The sequence below is a fragment of the Mesoplodon densirostris genome, chromosome 2, assembly GCF_025265405.1.
Source record: "Mesoplodon densirostris isolate mMesDen1 chromosome 2, mMesDen1 primary haplotype, whole genome shotgun sequence".
NCBI classification, from domain to species: Eukaryota; Metazoa; Chordata; class Mammalia; order Artiodactyla; family Ziphiidae; genus Mesoplodon; species Mesoplodon densirostris.
The window spans coordinates 47905687-47923643 of record NC_082662.1 but is presented as its reverse complement, the minus strand read 5'-3'; positions in this window follow the sequence as shown (position 1 = coordinate 47923643).

The window sequence follows — 17957 nt, the reverse complement described above, 5'->3', positions numbered from 1 at the left end:
GTGGGAATGGAAAATGAAACAGCAACTTTGGAAGACAGTTTGATGGTTTCTTATGAAGTTCAACATAGTCTTATGATGATCTAGCAATCATGCCCCTGGGTATTTACCCAAATGAGTTGAAAACTTAAGACTATACAAAAACCTGCACATGAATATATATAGCAGCTCTATTCATAATTGCTAATACTTAGAAACAATCAAGATATCCCTCAATAGGTAAATGGATAAACAAACTGTGATACATCCATATAATGAAATATCATTCAGCAATTAAAAGATATAAGTCTATTAAGCCACAAAAAGACATGAAGGAACCTTAAATACATATTGCAAAGTGAAAAAAGCTGGTCTGAAGAGGCTACATACTATATGATTCCAACTATAAGACATTCTAGAAAAGGCAAAAATATAAAGACAATAAAAAGATCAGTTGTTGCCAGCAGTTCAGGGGGAGGGATGGATGAATTGGAGGAGCACAGGGGATTTTTGAGTCAGTGAAACTATTTTGTATGATATTGTAATGGTGGATACATGACATTTGTCAAAACTTATAAAAGTCATAGAATTGTACAACACAAAGAGTGAACCCTAATATAAACTATGGACTTTAGTTAATACTAATGGATCATTATTGGTTTATCAATTGTAACAAATGTACCACAGCAATGCGAGATGTTAATAACAGGGGAAATTTCGGTGGTGGGGGGGGGTGTATATGGGAATTCTCTGTATTACCTGCTCAAGTTCTCTGTAAACCTAAAACTGCTCTAACAAAGTGTCTAGAATGAATGAATGGATATGTGGATAGGTGGGTGGATGGATGGATGGATGGAGAGAGAGAGAGAGAGGCAAGAAACATGTATCTACAGCCAGCCTGGGGGTGTATTAAGAAGGCTGAAGCAGAAAGTGTCTTCTAAGAAGTGAAGGGACTGAGAATCAACCAGGAAAGGAGTAGGTCCTCCCCGTGGATACTAAGGCATATCATCACCAGTTTTGCCTGTTTTCAGAAACTATTGGGTGGATATTTGTCTGTTTCTCATCTCCAGCACTGGCGTCATGAAAGAGGCCAGGCATACAGATATATGTAAGACACAGTCTAGATCCTCAGTGAGCTCATGTTACTGAGAAGGCTTTAGACACACAGCATAAGGTGCAAGGAAATGAAATGGAGCTTGGGAGGCTATGAGGGTGGAGAGGGGAACCAGAGACCTCAGGCTTCCAAACATGGGTTCAGAAACATGTGAGTTATTGAAGAAATGTACAGCCTGAGCTCAGAGTCCAACGCAACCACTCCTCCCCAGCACACAGCTCAGGGCAGAGGCTTTGGCGAGGTAAGTGGGGAGATCTGGGCTGGGACACGTGCCTGGATGCAGGCAGCGATGCAGTTCCTGCAGCCTGGGTATTGCCAATGCATTTTCTCAGGGAGCCACGGCAGCCGTGGGCTCTGCTCATGGTGGCTTTGCTCGGAGCCAGGACAATGGACTGCAGGTGCACAGAGCCCCACATCCCTTTTGGTGCCCTTCTCCCTGCCCTCGCCACCCTTTTGCCTCTTTCCCTAGTCTATGCTTCTTGGAGAACATTTTATCAGCTCTCACTTGGAGGAATTAGGGAGACATTGCTGTCGAGGCTCTTGGCTCTCATTCTAATCGGAGCCCATGCCAGGCCCTCCTATCATGGGACCCCTGTCACCCCTAATATGGCAGCCCTGTGGGCTCCTGCACTGCACTAGCCACATCGTCCATACTAACGCCTATCCAGCTTCTTCCGCTGGCCACTGGGCTCTTTTCGTATATGGGAAGAAGTGGAAAATGCTGCTTCCCACTCGTGGGTCAGTACCTCCTATCTGTTTCACAGCAGACACCGTGCTTGTGACTCTGCAAAGGGTAAGTCCACGTGCCAGGACATCTGTCGCTGTGGCCTTCTTTCCTTCTGCCCCCCCCCAAGAGTGCCCTACGTTCTTGCCACAGTGAACCAACTTGGCCCCTAGACGGGACACACCCTAGCATGCCTCTGGGCCTTTGCTCATGCTGTTTCCTCTTTCAGGAGCACCTCGCTTCCCCTTCAAGCTCCTACTTGTCCTTTAAGACCCACCTAAAATGTTATCTCTCTGCAGATCTCTCCCAGGTCACCCAAAGTGACTCACCCCTGGTTCTGTTTCTAAAAGTCTTTCTTCTTATGTAAAGCACTTGCATCACATTTGTTTTCATTCTCTTCTCCCCCAAATAGACTCACGTCTTCATTTCTATTTCCCCAGAAGAGAGAAGAGTGACTGGCACATAGTATAAGTTTACGGCATGGATGCACAGGCAACAGGGAGTTAAATGTGATTTCACTCCAAGAGTATGGACACCAGCAGAGCAGATGGAAACCATTTGGGAAATGCAGCTCTTCCTCTCCAGCCCCACCCTCTCCAGCCCGGGCTCTACCTCCCCAGCGTCCCACCTGAGGTTGAAACACCCCACGTGGGCAATGCCCATTTTAAAGCAGGTGTGGTGGCCTCTCTCCTAGAAGCCAAAGCATGTTCTCTGAGTTCTTCTGCACACTTCCCACTGCTGATCTGATTTCCAGTGTGGACTACCCTTGGGCTAATAAGAGCTATTTAGCCCTTGAATTCTCGAGGCTGCCTTCCCTCCAATAGAGACGGAAAATGGAGTACTCACTCATCATCAGCCAGCACCAGGGAGCCCTGGGCCAGACTGGACATGGAGATGAATGGAACCCAAGCTCTACCCTTGAGGAGCTCACCTTCGAGAGGGGTTGGCAGCCTAGCGAACAAATACACATAATACAGTGTGGTTCAAGGCAGAAATAGAGACACAGATGTAGAGAACGAACAAACGTACGGACACCAAAGGGGGAAAGTGCGGGAGGGGGTGATGAACTGGGAGATTGGGATTGACGTGTATACACTAATATGTACAAAACAGATAACTAATAAGAACCTGCTGCATCAAAAATAAATAAATAAAATAAAAGTTTTTTAAAAATTGGATTAATCACAGTCCTTGGTGATGACATAATCTCAGCTTTGGTTCAGTCATGGCCAGTTTTGTCCGTCTGCCATCTGCCTATTCATTATAGTGAACTATTAAAATTGCCATTTTTGAAGATCAAAGGAAAAAAAAATACAGTGTGGTTCAGGATGAAAAAGAAGAACTGCCAACGCAGGGAGCAGGGAAGTGAGGGTGCATGTAGGAGGATCAAAGAAAAGGCATCTATCCAGGCTTGAAGTATTCAAGGAAGGCTTCCTGGCGGAGGCAACACCTAAGCATGTGCAAACACAGGACCTTAAGACAATTTCAGATCCAGACTCTTGGGGGGTCTGGGGAGTCCCCAGGGCAATGTTAGGAACGGGGATATGATGCTGTCATGTACAGACCCCAGGGCCTGCCATTTCTACAGGCAGGAGAGGCCCATGGCATAAAATTCTTCAACAGTTGCCTAGGCTTCTGCTGTTCCTACTGCTGGTGCCCCTCAGGCTCCACAGCTCAGAGCCTCAGGATTCAAAGCTCTCTAGTTCTTGGCCACATTTCTCATTTTTAGCCTCTTCAAAAGGTCTGACCACAGAGGCCTTGTCAGATATACCATGTGTTTTAGAATCAGCATAGGCAGGGGAGTCATTTCACTGGGTTTAATTCATTGCTGGGTGTGTGGCCTTGGGCAAACCACTTAAGCTAGCCTCAGTTTCATGATCTATTAAAGGAGGATAGTAATAATATCTCCCTTATGGTTGTTGAGGTGATGAAATGAGATACAGGATGGAAACCTCATCTTTCAAGCCTCTTTGTCTCCCTCGATCACATCATGCTCTTTTCTGCCCTCTAACCTGTCTTCCCTCGGCTAGAAGGTTCTACCTCAGTTTACCTGTTTAGTTCCTCATATCTTCCAGGACCACCCCCTTGAGGTCACTCCTCAGGACAGCTTCCCCTGACAGCTCAGACTCAAGTCCCTTGTATCACAAAGGCTCACAGTCCCTAGAATTTCTTTTACATCAGACTCAATGAACCTGAACATCAAAAGGTCATGACATCTTTGCCAGCCAACTGTAAGAGCAAGGACATTGATCTCTCTTGTTCAATGCTGTATCTCCAACTAACTCACAGTGTCTGGTACACAGCAGGTACTCAGTAAACATCTACTGAATGAATGCATAAATAAATAAATGAGAACTCAGTGTTGATGGATATTACTAACAATACTATATTCTCAGCCCACCACTTACTAGCCATGTGACTTTGTTGCTTCACCTTTAAAATGGGAAGAATGAATACTCAAAATGACCCTGCAAAATAGCTCTTGACTTAATGTAGATAAAATGTTTATCTCATAGTGTTAAAAATAAGACAACGTGGGGGCTTCCCTGGTGGCGCAGTGGTTGAGAGTCCGCCTACCAATGCAGGGGACACGGGTTCGTGCCCCAGTCCGGGAAGATCCCACATGCCGCGTAGCGGCTGGGCCCGTGAGCCATGGCCACTGGGCCTGAGCGTCCAGAGCCTGTGCTCCGCAACGGGAGAGGCCACAACAGTGAGAGGCCCACGTACCGCAAAAAAAAAAAAAAAAAGTGTATATATATATATATATATATATATATATATATATATATATATATATATATATATATATATATATATATATATATATGACAATGTGCCCAAAATGGAGTTACTTATGTTAAGCCCCATATCTTACCAAACCAAGACTTAATTTAATTCCAGTTTTGGCTCTCCCAGAAATGGAAACTTAAACCAGTCAATCAGAAATTGCCTGACCAGCACTAGTTAGGTAATCTGCCTGAGAGACCCCTGCCATCCCTTAAAGAAAAGTACCTTTGTAATCACCAGTCTGCTTTTGCCTGGTATAACTTCCTTGTTTCTACTCCCTTCTGCCTATAAAAGTCTTTCATTTCATACAGCTCCTTTCTATGTGCCAGATTGGATGCTGCCTGATTCAAAATGATTTTTGCTTAAATAAACTCTTAAAATTGTTAACACGCCTCAGTTTATCCTTTAACAGGTGGGAATCAACAAACGATGGTGACTCTTCTCATCTTAAGGGCAAAGGGGAACTAGGGCCTCTGTTTCAGAACCCAAAAGGATCCTTTCTAAAAGTCAGAAGAATTTTGTGTGATCCTCACCCCCATATCACCTAGCATCCTCCAGGAGATGCTTGAAGGTAAAAAGATGCCCCTGGCCACGCCAGGTCTGCCGCCTTGACAACCAAGGCTGCCTCAGCATGGGGGCTGCTTCAGATCTGCACACTCCTGCTTCTGGCCAGAGCAGAGAGGGGAGCACTGGCAACAGCCCTGTGCAGATTCATCATTTCGAATCCTTGTCCTTAACATATGTTTTCGATCGCAAAAAAAAACACGGCTTTCTGGTTTCCATTACCTTTGTTTCATTTTAGAATGTAATGTTTTTTATAGCCTGGGGAAGGGAGGGAGATGCAAGCGAGCCAGTGAGAGTATGAGCTTATATGCTTTAATGTTTCCATCAGAAGAAAGAGGGATGAGAAAGCCAAGAAACCAGTGACGGCAGGCTTGCCTCTGACTCCTTCAAGTCGATCGATGGTTGATTCCCCAGGCATTTATTGAGCACCTACTCCGTGCACGTAGCAAGACAGGATAAAAAGATGACCCCCACAGGGTCCCTGCTGTCGGGTAATTTGCAACCGAATGAAGCAGATAAACTGGCTCACGGCAGCATAATATGGGACAGATTTTTCTTCTGGAAGGGAAGAGGGAGAAGCAGGGAGGGAGGAAAGGAAGGGAAAGAAAAGCATGAAGGGAAGGCGAGGTAGGAATGGAAGGAGAGAAGAAAGAACGAAGGAGGGGTAGGAAGAGGGGAAGGAAAGAAACTAACATGTATTCGTGACTTCCTGTGCGCCAGGCACTGGGCTAAGGCTCTTACATCTTGTATTTTATTTAATCCTCATAACAGCTCTTTAAGGAAACCTCATTTACCATTTTACAGGTGAGAAAACAGAGACTGAGGTCTCACAGCCAGTAGAACAATCTGGAGGTGTTGCACAGGCCCCAGAGCTGGTGGAGCCAGACCAGCTCTGCTGCACAGACCAGAGGCTCCTTGCATGCATGAGGGACCCAGAGCCCCAGGGCCTCTCGCTCCTTGAAGGCCGCCCAGAAACACAGAAGGTTAAAATCGATGGAACTTAGAGATCATTAACCCAAGCCACTCACGGAGAAACTGAGATCCAAAAAACAGGGGGCCACTTGCCTGGGGTCCTGTGGAAGGTTCGTAGAAGCCCTGGGGTCCAGTCCTTCCCACCAGAGCCCACGGGGAAGTCAGCAATGCCAATAGCCATGGCATTTATTGTTCCCAGGCTGTGGAAGACTGCAGTCCACCCTCCTCGCTCTATCCCATTCTGGCTCAAGCGATCTCAGGTCTGCTGAGCAGAAAGGTTTGTTTTGGCAGAAAGCTGGGTGCTGTCCAGCTCGATAATTACCCATGTTAACACACCATTATGTGTGTCATTAACAGACTTGGCAGCTGGGACTTTGCTTTTTTTTTCTTTACATTTTCTTTTTATTTTTATAGAAAGAAATTTTATTCTTTTCATTTTTGAAGAATAGAAAAATAAAATGCAACCCCCATGTGTGAATCAGAAGGACCAGCCACACAGGTGCATGCTGACTCTGACTGGAAAACGAGCCTTTACCGAAAGCAGGTCATTGCTGCCCAGGATAAAGCTCACCACTTTGCTGTTGAAGGAGGCTCTGTCTGTCATCATGAGTGGGGTTTGCTGCTCATGGCCAGGGCCCCCACGTCCAGCCTTTCCTCTCATGCCTCACCAGCACCTCCTCTATACCAGCCTAGCTGATAGCACTGAAAAGATAAGGGCTATGAGCTCAAACAGACTTGAGATTAAAGACCGGCTTCATCACTCAGTGGCTTGTGAGATCTTGATGGAGATTTAATCTATCTGAACCTCAGTTTCCCCATCTGGAAAATGGGGGTAACAATGAGATATCATATATCATTCTTCGCTCCATTTATGTCATGCTCAGAAACTCACTGATTTTAAAAAAGAAATAAAAACATTTTAAAATAAGATTGTGCTCCTATGATTTAGCAGGCCTTGTTCTAAGTACTCAGAATAGAAAGATAAATCAGACACAGGCCTTGCCTTCCAAAAGCTTACAAAAGGTTCACAGGGAAGCTAGACATAAAGAAATTTAATCATTACTCCACACATACACACTAAGCCAATGTTAACCCAACTCCAGTGCTAATACCCTGGTCCAAGCCACGTGTCCTCTTGCCTTGATCCCTGCAGTTGCCTCCTAACTGGGCTCCGGGCTCCTCCCTTGCTTCTCTACAGTCTGTTCTCAAAAGAGGAGCCACCGTGAGCCCTTAAAACACCAGTCCGATCATGTCACTCTCCTGTTCACAACCTCCTGACGGCTTCCCTAAACTTAGGGGGAAAACATCTAAAGCTCTTAGACTGACCTAGAAGGTCTTAGGATCTGGGCCCTCACGTCCATTGCCCCCCTCCCTCCCTCTGCCCCAGCCATAGTGGTCTGCTTGCCAACCACGGAGAACACTTAGAAGCTCCCACTTTGAATTCTTTATTCTCCCCCCTGGATCGATGTTCCCCTAGATATCTGCACATCTCCTTCCATCACTTCACTCAGGCCCCTGCTCAAGTGTCACCTCCTCAGAGAGGCCCTCGAGCCACAATAGCATACCCATGGCCTGCTTGCCCTTATTTTGCTTTCCTTTCCTTCATAGACTTATCGCTTCCTGAATTATATATTGATTTGTTTGTTTTCTGCCTTTCTCACCAGAATACAAAGGCCCAAAGGGTAGATTTTGGAACAGCACCCTGCACTGTGTACTCAATAAACATCTCTTGGGCAGAAAAATGAATGCACAAAACAAGACATACTATGTGCCGGGTACTATGCTAAGCACTGATGAGACCAAATGGACAGAGGCCTACTTTCCTGGTCTGTGTGGGGAGGAGGATAGACAGAGCTCTTTAGGAGCCCTGAGGAGGTACCTGATCCACCTGTGGAAGGTCAGAGCCAGGGAATTCTTTCAGAAATAAAATATCTATAAACCCAGTCTTAAAGAATGAGTTGGGATACAGATAAAGGTAGGAAAGTCGGGGATAAGGAGAGGGCATTCTAGACAGAGGAAACAGTATTAGAAAAGGAATGCAGGAAAGAAACATCTTGGTGTGTTTTGAAACCCACAAAGATTCCAGTTTTGCAAGAGCTATACGTGTGTGTGTGTGTGCGTGTGTGTGTGTTGTGTGTGTGTGTGAGTTGGGGGTGGGTGCAGAATAACAAGAGAGGAAGCTGGAGACATAGAAAGGAACAGATCATAGAAGGACTTCTATGTCGGTTGAGGATATGCAATCTTATCTTACAGTCTAGGGAAAGCCATTAAGGAAGAGTGTCAGGGTCAGATTTGGGTTTTAGAAAGATCCTCTGACCAACTGGTAAAGAACAGATTCAGGGGAGGTCAGGATGAGAATCATGGAGATGAGCTAGCTAAAGTAAAATAACAACAATAAAAATTAGAATAGAAAAAAGTAGGTTTTGCTTGCTATAACTCCAACTATCTACTAAAAAGAACATATCCATTAAATGGGAATGGGACCTTCTTTTCTGCTAAGAACGTCTATGATTTTGGTTACAGAGTTTTGAGGACAAGACCTGTGGAGAGCTGAATTCTCTGCATGACAGAAGGAAACAATCTGGAGTTTCCCAAAGGATCTCAATGGGAAAAAAAAATAGGAGAAAAGGAAAGAGGAACCAGCAAGATAATGTGATACCAGCTACTGAGCAGAGTAAATTTCCAATGAGAAAAACCCAGTAGCAATGGAGTTTTTTAAAAACAGGAGCAGGTAATTTGCGATTTCAAGTAGCTTGCTAATTAATGAGGGTTCGCATCAGGGTATGGTGGAATCACTGGTATAAAGTACCCCTGCCATCAGTGAAATGAAAAACCATAAACTGGACAAAACACAGAAGGCAACAGTTTTCTGGCATTGGACAATAGGCAGCACAAGACTGGGATGTCTGCAAGGAGAGGAGTTCACAAGGTGAGCCCCAGCATTGCCCCAGCTCTCTGTCTGGGAATGATTTCCCCCACTGCAGAGCAGAGAGCCAGAGTCTGGGCAAAACATGATAGTTCTAATGATCTGAGGAGGTAGAAATCAGAGATCAGAGCAGCTGAAATGGCTGGAATGTCAGGAAAGGCACAAGAGAGGCATGAAGTGCACAGATAGGGGTCTTCAGAAGCTTGGAGGGGTGCCCTATAAAGTCCTGAGCTGAAAGCTAGACTATGCATATGTTCAGGGCGAGAGTACACAGGCTTGCCAGAGAAGAGCTACAACAGGGCAGGGAACAGAACAGGGATACCAGAAGTCAAGCAGTGCTAGAGGACAGAAGAGATACAGTTCAGCCATAGAGGAGAAATCTTGTTCACACCCAGGCCTCCAGCTGAGACATGAACTTGATGACAACATAAGAATAAGGACCACACCCTAGAGTAAGGCACACTCTTTTTTTTTTTTTAAGTCTATTTTATTTATTTATTTTTGGCTGCATTGGGTCTTTATTGCTGAGCACGGGCTTTCTCTAGCTGCAGCAAGCGGGGGCTACTCTTCGTTGAGGTGCGCGGGCTTCTCGTTGCGGTGGCCTCTCTTGTTGCAGAGCACGGGCTCTAGGCACATGGGCTTCAGTAGTTGTGGCTCGCAGGCTCTAGAACAAGGCTCAGTAGTTGTGGCACACAGATTTAGTTGCTCCGTGGCATGTGGGATCTTCCTGGACCAGGGCTCGAACCTGTGTCCCCTGCATTGGCAGGCAGATTCTTAACCACTGTGCCACCAGGGAAGCCCCCAAGGCACACTCTTGATAATCACTGGCCATTAGAAATTTCTGCAATGTTGTTAATGTTGAGCTGTCCAAAATGATAACCACCAGTTACATGTAGTTATCGAGCACTCAAAATATGGCTAGTGCAACTAAGGAAACAAGTTTTTAATTTATTTCATTTCACTTAATATAAATTTAAATAGCTACATGTGGGGACTTCCCTGGTGGCACCGTGGTTAAGGCCAGGCTCCCAATGCAGGGGGCCCAGGTTTGATCCCTAGCCAGAGAACTAGATCCCACATGCATGCTGCAACTAAGAGTTTGCATGCCACAACTAAGGAGCCACTGAGCCGCAAGTAAGGAGCCCACGAGCTGAAACTAAGGAGTCTACCTGCTGCAACTAAGACCCGGCACAACCAAGTTAATTAATTAATTATTTTAAAAAATAAATAAACAGCTACATGTGGCTGTCATGTTGCACAGAACACTTCTGATCCAAAGGCCTAAAGCCATGATATCCACAATGGACAAAGATTTGGAGGTTGGCCGCATCAAGTCAGAGTTGCTTGAGAAAGATGGGCTTTCCACAGATCCTCCATATCAAAACCTACCAACAATCAAGGTGATGAGCCAGTCTAAATAGATTTATTCTGATAAGTTAAAGATACATTTTGTTCACTCTAGAGCAACCACTAAAAAGTAATAAAAAGAAGTATTGATGAGAAGCCAAATAGAGAAAACAAAGTGAAATTCCAAAAATACATATAATTAGGAAAGGAAAGGAACATTAGAGAAACAACAACAACAAAAAGAACAAATGAAAACAAATAACAAAATGGTAAACTTAAATCCAAACAGAATGATAATATTATTAAATGTAAAACTCCCCACCTAAAACAACAGAATGACAGACTGGATAAAAAAGCAAGATTCAAGAATATTCTCTCTATAAGGGATGCACTTTAAAATCAAAACAAATATACTGAAAGTATAAGGATGAAAAAAGACATATTATGTGTTATGGACTTAATTGTATCCCCTCCCCCCAAATATATATGTTGAATCCCTAATGCAATGTGACTATATTTGGAGATGGCACCTTTGGGGGGTAACTAAGGCTAAGTGAAGTCCTAATCCAGTAGGACTGGTATCCTTATTTTTACCTGTTTTATTCTTTTCTTATGTGGAAAGGAAAAAAACTACTTAATCAGGGATTATAATGCCCACACTACAGAGTGGTTGGGAAGGTTAGATGACATAATATAGGATTCTTTTAAAATGTAAGCAACACCGAGCTGATCTCCCTGTGCTACGCGGCTGCTTCCCACTAGCTATCTGTTTTACGTTTGGTAGTGTATATATGTCCATGCCTCTCTCTCGCTTTGTCACAGCTTACCCTTCCCCCTCCCCATATCCTCAAGTCCATTCTCTAGTAGGACTGTGTCTTTATTCCTGTCTTACCCCTAAGTTCTTGGGTGGGATAGGGAGGGTGGGAGGGAGGGAGACATGGGGATATATGTATATGTATAGCTGATTCACTTTGTTATAAAGCAGAAACTAACACACCATTGTAAAGCAATTATACTCCAATAAAGATGTTAAAAAAAAATGTAAGCAACAATCTCGTCTTTCAGCACAAAACCCTCAGAAGTAAAGATGAACATGGAGAGATGAGGAGGGAAGAGGGAGCATTGGGGTTTGTGGGGAGTCACGGGCAAGGTTTTATCATCAAAGCTTCCTGGGAGAGGCACAGGAAAGCTTCTGAGAAAGATAAAGATAAGGAAATAAAAACCTGGTTAAAGTTGAAAGAAGGAAAGAAAGAAAGGACGGGAGGGAGGGAGGGCAAGAGGGAGGGAGGGAGGAAGAAGGAAAGAAAGAAAGAAAAGGAAAAGAAAGAAATGCACATCACTGGTTTCCCATCTCAGAGAAAAAGCACAAACTGCTGAACTGGCCAACCAGGCATCACGGGGTCACCGAGCCTGCGCTCCACTTCCAGCCCTGGCCCCTCTGCTTGCCTGGCTGCCAGCACTCGGCTTCTGGCTGATCCTTGAATCCAACAGGCACATCCCCGCATCATCGGGGCCTTTGCGCTTGCTCTTCTCCCTGCTGCCAACCTCGTTCCCTCACCTCCTTCACACCGGCGCAGAACGTCACCCTCTCATCGGGTCTTACCTGACGGCCCCCCATTTGAAATCCCACATACAGACCCTATCCCTTCCTGTGTTTTATTTTTCTCTACAGCACTCAACATCTAACACACCATACACGTTACTTATATATTTTATTTATTTCCTGGCTCCTCTGCTAGAATATAAGTACGAGAACATCAGATTTTGTCCATTCTGTTCACTGCCATATCCTGGTGCCTGAGACAGTGCACAGTACATACTAGGTGCTCAGTGTATACAGCCCTCCCTCGATATCCAGGGAGTTGATACAGGACCAAAATCTGTGGATGCTCAAGTCCGTTATATAAAATGGAGTCATATTTGCGTATAACCTACACATATCCTCTAGATTACTTACAGTAATCAATAAATCATCTCTAGATTACTTATAGTGCCTAATAAAATGTAAATGTCATGTAAATAGCTGTAAACACAATGTAAACACTATGTAAATAGTTGTCAGAGTGGAGCAAATTCAAGCTTTCGGTTTGGGAAATTTCCGGAATTTTTTTCCTAATATTTTTCCACCCATGGTTGGTTGTATACACAGATGCAGAATCCACGGATATGAAGGGCCACTATATTTGTTGGGAGGAAAGAAGGAAAGAAGGAGGGAAGGAAGGAAGGGAGGGGGGAGGGAGGGAGACATAAAACATTTTTCACATTTGCTAGCACATAGTAAGCCTCTAGTAGATGATCATTTTTATTACTAGATCTAGGAAATGAAGCCTAGAAAGAAAGAAAGAAAAATGCCTTGACCAAGGGCCATAGAAAGTTTTTGATGAGAACAGTGCTAGACCCCAGGTCCCCTGACTTGTACCATATAGTTAAGAAAACAAAAGTAAAAATAAAGAAAAAAAAAGAAAAAAGCTTTGACTTCCTGTTATGCACCTGGCACTTTCCCGTTTAATCTGTATATTAGTTATCAGAGGTCAAGGTGTTATTTTAATTTTAATCCTGAGAACACTGATACTCAGAGAGGTCAAGTGACTTCCCAGGGTCACACAGCAGGTAAGTGGTGGAATCAGGATGCATACCCAGGCCTGTGATTTGAAGCCCAGTGGTTTTTTCCTAATAATGCAGGAGAGAGGTTTGGCAAAAGTGCCAACAGCTTGAAATGAAATCCATCACTCATAGGCCCAAATCCAAACCTCCCCTCATTTAGCCTCGGGCAGGTTTTCCTCTCAGCCTTAACCTTAAAGGGAAGCCTGCTGACACTTTGGCATCTGCCTTTGAAAGCCAGCTACCCATTTTTCAGACTCCTAAATTGCCTGTAAGAAGTGTTTCATTATTCTGTGTAGGTGACTTCAAGTACTGGGCCGTATTTCATGAAAGTTCCCCTTCAGGTCCAGGCCACAGGGCAGGTGACATTTCTGTCTCCAGGAAACCCCTGAAATCCACCTTCTGGATAATTCCATTGGAGACAAATTAGAATTGAAAGCAGCTGCCTGCGCTCTTTCACGTTCATGGGGAGAGACGAGTGGGTATGGGTGGCCAGGCACCAAAGAATTCGTTATTCTTCCATCACAGGGGAAATTGAGACCAGAGAGTAAACACAGCACCTTCCACCCATACATCAGTCATGGGCACTGAGAGGGAGGGACCAAAAGGTGTCATTCCCAAGGCAGAAAGCCACCAGCAGGGCTGGGAGCCTCTCACCCAGAGCCAGGCCTGGTGAAAAGCATAAACTTGATAGAGATCAGTGGCGCCTCACAGTGATGGGAAAGTCAGGAGGCCCTGATTCAAAACCCAGCTTGGTCATCACGTGGTTACGTGTCTTTAAATGTCACTACTTCCCTAAGTAGTTACCCGTGAACTGTGAATCCTTACTAGTTCTCTCATTCTGATTTCTGTCTCGATCAATACAATCAAGTCACATGAACTAGGAACATATTTACTATATAAAAGAACAATGAAGACAACAACCACGTCTTGACAACAATCAAGTCCGTTAGCGGGTTTTTCGTTGTAATGCCAGATCTTTCTCCATCCCAGCTATGTGTCAAGCGTACACCATTCTCCCCAAGGTTTATATGTCCTCATTTCCGTCCCTGAGGAAGTGCTAAAGCCAACACAGCCAGAGGTGATGGGAGGAGGATGTGGGTGGTGCCCTGGCAAAAGCTGGCAGCAGTGAGGGGGGTAGGGGATTCCCTTGTATTGAGGGCCTTCTCTCTGCCAGGTGCCCGTGTTATTTCATTAAATCCTCAGGACAACTCCAACAGGTGGGCATGGTTATTCCTATTCTAAAGTGAGGAAATGGGGGCTCAGAGCAAGGAAGTGTGTTTCCCAAGATCATCAGCTCCTAAACAGGGACACTGGGATCCAAAGTCAGCTCTATGTGTCTCCAGTCTGTTTGCTTCACCCTTTGCAAGGTCCCTCAGAAAACTGGGTGGGAAGCTGTAAGTAACAAAAGGGTGTCATCACTTCCAGCTGAGGGGCTCTGGGAGCACTTCCTGGAGGAGGAGGCCTTTTTTGAATTAAGCCTGAGGTCAGTCGGGGTTTGGCCATACATCCCATCTCTCTCTCTCTCTCTCTCTCTCTCTCTCTCTCTCTCACACACACACACACACACACACACACACACACACACACACATACTCTTCTGCATAGACCCAGGGTGGCCCTCAACCACTGACCAGGCCAGAAGAATGTGTGTACACACTCAAAAGAGAGCTGTTGATTTAGTACTGGCGACTCTCCAGCCATGGAAGTGGGGGGTTCCAGACACTTATTATTTCTTTTTTCACCAGCAGAAAACATCTGTCTCATGAAAATTATATTTGCTAAGAGACCACGGCATACCTTTCAGGAGCCCTGCAGCCCTCCCGCAAGCCTCCCTGACAGCAGAGGCTACAGCCTGTGCTCTGGTGGGACTGAAGTGGACCCCTGAAGGCTCTTGGCGCCCTCAGCTGAGTGGAAGGAAAGAAGGTGTCCTTGGACAGGGGCATCCCTGAGGACCACTGAAATGGAACTCGGGATTCTCGTGAAGAGAACTTTGACTCCACCTGAACTGCCTCTGGATCTCACTCAACTGACACATGTAAGTCACCTAGACAGAACGCATCTAACAGAGTAGAAGGAAACACGGTAGAAGGAAAGAAGGGTAAAGAGGCCTAAATTTTCGCAGACCCTAATATGTCCCAGCACTGTGCAAAATTCTCTCTCTCTCTTCCCCTCCTCTCCCCTAGAGACCATGACCCTCTTCATATCTTTCTACTATTTGGGGGGCCTACAGGAGACCAGAGAAGCAGCATGTTGTCCTACAAACAGCTTAGGTTTTGGAGTGATGTATCCAAGGTCGCACAGGGAAGCGGGGAAGACTGACACAGGATGCAGGTGTGGGGCTGCAAGTTCTATGTCCCTTAAACCTTACCCCACCACTTCCTCCAGCAAGTGGTCCCAGTTGACTGTAATGTCAAGGGCACTTACGGGTGTAGCGGAAAGATAAGAAGCACCCAGATTGGGAACGTTCTTGAAAACCAAGATGAGGAGATTGAGCTTAACCCAGGAGGCACTGGGGAGCCACTGAAGGTTCTTGAGAGGGAGGGAGAGTTTATCAGGTTTGTACTTTGGAGATCCACACATGATCCATTATAAAGGATACACACATGGACTCTACAGTACATAAAATCATTTTCAATTCTGGATACCTCAAGGGTGCTGGCTTACAGAGAGGTCCCAGAGACACACCAGATCAGCAGACACTGTCAGTCACCTTTGTTGGGCTATGAAGAGACAGCATAGAGCCCACAGGTCCACTGATGGAGACTGAAAGGACTAAGCAGGCATGAACTGGGGGAAGTGCCAATGTCAAGCCTATTTCAGGAGCAGGGTCCACTTCTAGCCCTGGAACACATTTCTCTGAGACAAGGGGACATAGGCACATGGACCCTAGAATGAGCACTCTGAGTGACCTGGGGCCACTTGTTCCACTCTGGGACCTGCTTCACTCCAGGGTGGTCTGGGCATTCTGGACAGAAACCATAGCGCTCCGCTGCTCTTAGGTGAGCTTTCGGGGTCCAAGCACCTGCTCTGTGGCAGCTGTGTGTCAACCGCATACTGTACACCTACCTCTCTGGTTACTGCCTTCAGGGGCACAGGCAGGGGTCCTGCCCACACAGCTTCGCAACCTCTGTGCATCTGGGAGACTCTGGGCCCCGGTGCGAGCTCCACCATTCACGAGTGTGTGAATTTGGGCAAGTTACTTCATGTCCTAGTCCCTCTCTCTCTCTATCTATAAAGTAGTAGAATAACCACCCACCTCAGAGGGTGGCTGTGAGCAACCGAGGTAGTCCTTAAAGCACTGAGGGTGGTGTGAGGGCCCGCACGTGGAAAACAGCTCATGCAGGTTAGTCATTCATATCGTGAATTAGGGCTACATCAACAGAGCGATCCTAGAGGCCTGGTGAGATGCTGGGCAGTCATGGGGAGGGTAAGAGGGAAGGTCAAGGACCATCCTCCAGGAGAGGCAGCATTTGATGCTGCCGGGCATGATGAAGGCTGATGGAGGAGCCCAGGGAAGGGTGAATGGACAGTAGAAGGAGGTGAGTGATGGTGGGAGGAAAAGGTAGATGGGCCCCAGCTTGTGGATGGCATCTCAGAACAGACTAAGGATTTAGACTTCGTCCAGAGGCAATTTGGATCCATCGCGGGGTAGGGACTTAAAAGTAGGGCCTGGCCTAATCAGACTTAGAGGGGACTGTGGCAAAGGGAAGAAGATAGACTAAAGGGACGATCACAGCTGCAGAGAGGCCAGACACACCAGAGAATGAACAAGGATGGTTGGGGCAATGGTGAAAGGAAGGGAGGAGAGGCTGAGATGCCGCCTGAGGGCTTCTCAAGGGTTCTCGCAGCTCCCTTCAGCCTTGACGTTCCGGAATTGTGGGATTCCTCCAAGACCCTCCACGTGGCCGCAGCTGGGTAGCACACACACACCTCAGGGATCTCCTTCCAGTTCCCTGGAGATCAGAAGGCAAGAAGCCCTGCTGGGGGGTGGTCGGAAGCTCTGCATTGGCTTCGCTGTCTCCTCCCATCCCTCTTCTAAGAATCCAGGGAATTACAGAGACAGAGCCGGCCTGGCCAGGGACTCAGAGGGGCCATCTCCAAATCCTAGGGGATCTGCACACCCACGAGGATAGCTCTGTCATCCCAGGTTGCATCAATCATTCCAGTGGCCTTCATCCCAGCTGCGTGCAGCTCTCTCTGCTGTAAACACTGTTTGCTGCTCCAAGAGATTTGTCATACTTGGAGAGGCTCGGCCACAAAGGCCACTGGGACCTTGGTAAGGGTGGACCAAGGGGAGGATGAGGGAGCGTGGACTACGCAGGCCGGGGACTGGGTGGGAGATGCTCTCCCAGCTGGAGTCCTGCCCAAGGAGCTAAGCAGAAGGGAGCTGCTGTTGACTGAGCTGCTGGTGTCCTCTCAACTCATCACCCCAGCAGTGCAGCAAGGCAGCTTTTGTGACTGTCCTTTTACCAAGATTAAAATTAGAACATCAAATGATTTGCCTAAATTTACACAGCTACTAAAATGCAGGCATGGATTCAGGTCCAAATTCATCAGCCTCTGAAGCTTATTCATTCATTTATTCATTAATTAATTCACTCATTCACCCAACAAAAATGTATCAAGGGCCTATTATATGCCAGGCCCTGTACCAGACACCAGAGATACAAGTCAGACACATTTCCCGCCCTCTTGCAGGAGAGACCAACAATACCAAGTTCATAAATGCACAAGATAATTCCAGATGGTTATAAGTTGTGAAGCAAATGAAAGCAGGTGATGAGCTAGAGCAGGGGTTACTAAAGTACAGCCCAGGGTCCTAATCTCACCCACGGTCTGTGTCTGTCTTTACATGGAACTGCAAGCTAAGAATGGCTTTTAGCTTTTTAAAGGGCTATAAAGAAAGCAAAGGAGAATATGCAACAGAGATGGCACATGTCCCA